General features: G+C 36.9%; 1 pseudogene; it reads left to right on the top strand.

Moving 5' to 3' along the window:
• The first annotated feature begins 823 nt into the window (after nt 1-823).
• Nucleotides 824-1,604, top strand: LOC100427624 (high mobility group protein B1 pseudogene; annotated as a pseudogene).
• Nucleotides 1,605-6,715: the final 5,111 nt, after the last annotated feature.

Here is a 6,715-nt window from a genome sequence, read left to right as displayed (position 1 = left end):
GCTATTCATTGGCTTAATTTTAATATCATTGTGTCTCAGGAAGTAGGGAGTCCTGAGAAGAGGAAGATAGATGGGGAAATGATCAGTTGGAGCACTCAGAATACATACAACATTTATTAAGTTGACTGTCTTATATGGGTACGGTTTATGGTGCTCCGAATCAATTACAATAGTAACATCAAGGATCATCATAACTGACATAATAATGAAAAACTTCGAAATATTCCAAGAATCACCAAATTGTGACAGAGACATGAAGTAAGCACATGCTACTGGAAAAATGACACCAATATATTTGCTTGATACAGAGTTCCCACAAACGTTCAATATGTAGAAAACAGTATCTGTGACATGCAATAAAGTAAAGGGCTATAAAATGAGGTATGTTTGCACACACAAAGATTTTATAACAATTCATGGCATATATTGTGCCATGTAAGTGTTAGCTGCTGCTATTATCACTATTATAATATCTGGATTTGACTCATTATTTTTAAATGTGAGTTAGTCTCATTCCTTGGATTGTAAGGTTAAAAAAACTAACAAGAAATGTCAATACTTATTTCATGCTTACTATACGTGAGACACCATTCTAAATACCTTACATGCATTGGTTTAATCTTCATAACAGTGTTATTAACAAACTTAAGGTTTGTTATTTTTCTCATTGTATAAATGAGGAAAGTGAGTTCCAACTCTAGCTATCTTCTTTGTTTAGGCCTCAGGAAAAAGCAATCAATGGAACAGCTACGGAATAAGGTGAGCCTATATGTATTGAACATGTTGTTAATGAACAAGTTAAGAAGAGACTGTGCAAAGCAACATGAGCGATTCCATTGGTTTTAAGAAAAAGTTCAGGTTACAGAGTGGAGAGAGCGAGGAGGCTGCATCTGGCTCCCACTCTCACAGCCACTGCAGTACATTGAGCTCCATAGAGACTGCTCCAGGGCAGGTGAGAGCCAAACAGGCACTGAGTGATTCTGCCTTGCTGAGGAAAAATAATGTAGGCAAAGGAGATCCTAAGAAGCTGAAAGGCAAAATGTCATCACATCATATGCAATCTTTGTGTAAACTTCCTGGGAGGAGCACAAGAAGCAGCAGCCAGATGCTTCAGTCAACTTCTCAGAGTTTCCTAAGAAGTGCTTAGAGAGGTGGAAGACCATGTCTGCTCAAAAGAAATGAAAATTTGAAGACTCAGCAAGGGTGAAGACTCAATGGACATGGCCCATTATGAAAGAGAAATGAAAATCTATATCCCTCCAAAAGCAGAGACCAAAATGAAGTTCAAAGATCCCAATGCACCCAAGAGGCCTCCTTTGGCCTTTTTCATGTTCTCTTCTGAGGATTGCCCCAAAATCAAAGAACATCCTGGCCTATCAGTTAGTGATGTTGCAAAAAAACTGGGAGAGATGTGGAATTACACTGCTGAAGATGACAAGCACCCTTATGAAAAGAAGGCTGTGAAGCTGAAGGAAAAATACGAAAAGGATATTGCTGCATTTGGAGGTAAAGGAAAGCCTGATGCTGCAAAAAAGGCAGTCATCAAGGCTGAAAAAAGCAAGAAAAAGAAGGAAGAGGATAAAAAAGAGGAATATGAAAATTAAAAAGGTAATAATGAATAAGTTGGTTCTAGCAGTTTTCTTATTGTCTATAAAACATGTAAGTCCCCTGTCCACAACTCACTCCTGTTAAAGGAAAAAATTAAAATATAAGCTGTACATGATTTGTTTTTAAACCTTACAGTGTCCGTGTGTGTGTGTGTGTGTGTGTGTGTGTGTGTGTGTGTGTGTGTAGTTATCCCACTACTGAACGTGTCTTTAGATGGCCACAGACTGCCTGGTATGATATGGGAGTTGTAAATTGGCATGGGAATTTAAAGCAGGTTGTTGTTGGTGCACAGCACAAATTAGTTATATATGGGGATGGTAGTTTTTTCATTTCAGTTGTCTCTGGTACAGCTTATATGAAATAGTTGTCCTGTTAACTGAATACCACTTTAATTGCAAAAAAAAAAAAAAACCTGTAGCAATTTTGTTGACATTATGAATGCTTCTAATACAATTTTAAAAATTAGTATTGCAGTCCTTTTCATAGGTCTGAACTTTTTCTTCTTGAAGGGAAACTAGTCTTTTGCTTTTGCCCATTTTGGATCACATGAATTATTACAGTGTTGATCCTGTCATATAGATAGCTGATAAAATGCTTTTGTCTACACACCCTGCATATCATGATGGGGGTAAATAAAGTTAAATTGAGATAGTTTTCATCTATAACTGAAGCTCAAAAACCTTAATCAGTTGATAAATTTCACATAGCCCACTTATATTTACAAACTGAAGAGGAATCAGTCTACTTATAGCATGGGATTATTAAGATCAAACATTTTGAAAGTCCATCCTTTGAAGCACTAAATAGAAAAGTGCATTCTAATCTTTACATGAGGACTCTATGTTCTTTAATTCCCATTACCATATAACAGCAATTATATTTTGCAGTTCTGACATTAAAGAAGACTTGAGACCGTATCCCCAAAAGGCGTGAGCTTAAAATATAAGACTGCCCTATTACATTTTTACTTGATATTTGTAAAGACTATGAAAATGCTGACTGTAGATGTCTTTTCCCATTTATCTAAATATGAACTGCTCAGGAAACTCAAAACTCTCCATTAAAAGTATTTTTAATTAATTGGATCAGCTTTTAAAATGAAGATGCCATGTTTAAAATAGGTTACATTTTCCTATATTACGGCTTGCCCCTTTATAAATCAAATAGGAGGAAAGAAGATACAACCTTTGCAACTCAGTATGAATTATGTGATTTATTTAAATAATTTTTCTTTACAAAACCCAAACTCATTCATTAGTCATATTTATCTGTTTAGCAGTTTAGGGAACAATTTGGAAATTTTGTTTATTTTTATATTATCATTTTCTTAAAGTGCCAGTATGTTAAAATAGCATTCTTGTAATTTTACATGCTTTTGTGATGGAGTGCTATTTTGTTATTAATTTCGACTTGGATTCTTCTCATTTACATTTGTTTGTGTAATTTCAGTAGGGATAATGAACATCTGAGCCCTAGATGATACTAATAAACTACTAATTACAGAGTTAAAAAACAGTTCACCTACATATCTGTAAGTTTATACAAGAGTTCTGGAAGGATACACAATAAATTGGTAACAGAGACTGCCTCTGGACAGTAGGATTTCATATTTTTAGTACTATTGGGATATTTAACTAGGCATATGCATTACTTTTATTATTTTGAAACTAATTTATTTTTTAATGCACCCTTGTTAGGGACCCAAAGCCAGAGGCACCTTGCTCAGCTGTGCCCAGATTCTTGATCTGTAGAAACAAAGATAATAAACACTGTTTTAAGCCACTAGGTCTTGGGGTAATTCATTAGGTAGCAATAGACAACTAATACAGATTATGTCTCATCATTGCATGTAGTCATTCCATAGAGTCAGAGACAGTGTACACTTTAGGGAACAATTTTACAACAGATAACAATTGTAAAACAACTCTGTGTCCAGCTATGGGAGGCATAATAGTATCGTGGCTAAGAGCAGGGACTCTGAAGTCAGACCACTGGAACTCAAATTCTGGTTCCAGCCCTTATCAGCTAGATAAACTTGTGCCATCTATGTGACCTCTGGGCTTCAGTTTTACATCTGCAAAACAGAGGTAATAATAAGAGCCACTTTATAAAGTGGCTGCAGGGAATAAACAATATAATACTTGTAAATTATTTAAAATATTACCTGATTAATAAGTATTTGATACATACTGCCTATTATCATTCTTATGAGGATGATAAGAGAAGGTAGAATTTTTGGTTTTGGACCACCAGGATAAAAGAAAATAGTAAGAAGTAAGAAATTCATACATAGGGATCCTTCCTAGTAACTCGTTCACTCCTAGTTTATGAGGGGATATAAAAGATGAGAAGACCGCAGTGTGTGTATACTCTAGAAAGAGAAAAAAAAATCCTTATGTTATTGGAGAATGTAAGACCTGTGGTGAATGGAGAAAGGCAGGGAGATGCAGCATATGATGCAAGGGTTCTGCATTCCTGTGGGATAGGAAAATTTGTGAACTGATGTTAAATGTACAGGTCTAGAGAATGTCCATAAGAAGCACAGTCCTTCTTCTCAGCACTGCCCAGCTGTTGACAGACACAATGCATGTGTGTCTATCAAGTGGAAGGATGAGATGAAGTAACAAAAAAAAAACCATTTCTTCTACCTTGTTACACTGAACTCTTCTCAAAATCAGAGCCTCCTCCTCCTTCATTTCTTCTTTCTTCTTCCTTCTTCTTTTTTATGACAGGGTCTTGCTCTATTACTCACACTGGATTGTAGTGGTGTGATCATAGCTCACTTTGGCCTCAAACTTCTGGGCTCAAGCAATCTCCTCACCTCAGCTTCCTGAATATCTGCGACTACAGGCATGCAATACCACACCCAGATAACATTTAAAAATTATTTTGTAGATATAGGATCATATTCCCCCCAAGGCTGATACATGACCCAGGCTGGGAGAGCCATCTTCTAAGTAAAATAATTCCCCATTTATTGTAATGCTGTCTTGACAAGTCCTACTGCTACTAAGAAGTATACAGGACAGACCTAGGGAACAATGAACACATAGTAACAGCACTGATGGTTTTGTCTCTCCTGATGGTTATGTCTCACGTATTACTTTCAGCCATACCCCGCTTGATATAAAGTGTATATCCTTTTAGTAATATACAATAAAATATGCTATAACCAAAAAAATCAATTATGCCAATACTTACTTAGGCCTACTTGTACAGAAACAAGAGACAACAAATGAATTGCTCAACACAAGTGGTTTATCACCCTTCATGGTTCTGTCTACTTTCCCCATGGTCTCAGCCCCGAAGTTTTTGACTACACAATATCCATTCCTAAAAACAAAAAGCAGAAAGTCATATGAACCCTGGGAATCCTAGAGTAAGGTACTTAAGCTGTCAATAGCAAGAGAGAGGCCAGGACAAAGTTCTCACCTGCAATATTTGGTTACATACTCTATGATCCAAATGTGGAAAACTCAACAAATTTTTCCATAAAAGATTCTCTATAACAGGTCATCCTAGACATCTAGAGATGCTTGGCAGTCCCATGCCATCTAATGGTTTTGCCACAGATTCAAAGACAATAGTATCTTCAGTTGGGTTGGTCAATATCTGAATAAAAAAGGGATAAAGGAGAAAGCAGGCTCAATCTGATGCTTATCTCCCATCTCACCTACCTCCCAAGCCTTAGCATTGTGAAGTTCTATCAGACTTAACAGCTGAGGCTCCAGAAGCAGCAGCAAAACATGGCATGACTCCAGTAAGGTACAGTGTGTAGGTAGTGCTGGAAAATAATCTTGGCAGATATCAGCTGACCTTTTGTCATCTCAATGAAAAGTACTTACTGAGTCTCTTTGTACTTGGTAGCCCATTCCCACACCTGCTCTTGAGATTGATTCTTCCATCTAACAGATATTATTCAAGTATTTAATTCATTGCTGGTGTCTGGAAATCTGTTTGCCCCTGCCTCTCTGACCCCAACTCCCCCCCATCTTGCTTTCTGATATTTTTCCATTGACCTTTCCAGGCCAGGTAAAAGCAGTAGGTTCAAGGTTAGTTTTCTGTTTGCTGAGAGAAAACCACTTGAATCCACAAAGATGAGAAAGAGATTTTTAAAAAACCATTGTATTGGGAAAAGTCCACTGTAGGGAGACCATCTACTCCCTTCACATTAACACTAGCAATGAACTCTATTTTCAAATGAAATTGCACATGTGATAGATAGTATTCAATCTGTGTGTGTGGAAAGTGGGACTGTATGTATGCCTATATGCATATAAGTAGATAAACACTCTAGTTTCTAAGGCTGTTTAAAACTTTATAGGATAAAAAATAGCCTATTATCTGGGGAAATCCAGTTATGTCTGTTAAATGAATGAATACAGAAGACATGGAGATATGAATCTTCAGGGCAAGTTGCAGTGGGGCTAATAGAAGAATGCTTCAGGAATGGTGGAGCAAGAAACACCAAAAATCTGCTCCTCAACAAAAACAATGAGAGACCTGGCAAAAATTATCAAAACCAACATTTTATGAACACTAGAATTAATCAAAGGCTTGCAACAATACAATGAGCATTTGTTCAAGAAAAATGGCCAAACCTCTATAAGAACAGTCAGCTTTATGGCATTTTAACTTGTTCTATTCCAATCCCCCTGTCCTTAGCTCTAGAGTAGCCTTGAGAACCGATAGCCTGACAACTCCAGTAGTTGTGAAAATCAGTAGGCTAGCAGCCACTGGAGGGGACAGACTAGCTTGGAGGTCTCAAAACAAGTCCCATTCCCAGAAAATTGTCAGTATTTGACCCATCACTATTTAACAATTCCTTGGAAACACCACTCACATGATTCATCTTTCTTTGACATGCCTCAGAGCTTGTCCCATGCAAAGAGCCTTTTTTGTTTATTTGTTTAATAGACTTATTTTTAGAGCAGCTTTAGGTTTAGAGAAAAACTGAGCAAAAGTACAGAGAGTCGAAGGAGGAGTGAAGAAAGATGCCAGAATAGGACTCTTTAGTGATCATGCTCCTAACAGAAACATCAATTCAACCAACTACCCACGCTCAAAAATACCTTCACAATTGCTAAGAAAACCATGTGAGATATCA

Source organism: Macaca mulatta, chromosome X (assembly GCF_049350105.2).
Source record: "Macaca mulatta isolate MMU2019108-1 chromosome X, T2T-MMU8v2.0, whole genome shotgun sequence".
NCBI lineage: Eukaryota > Metazoa > Chordata > Mammalia > Primates > Cercopithecidae > Macaca > Macaca mulatta.
This window is presented reverse-complemented; position numbering and strand designations above follow the sequence as displayed.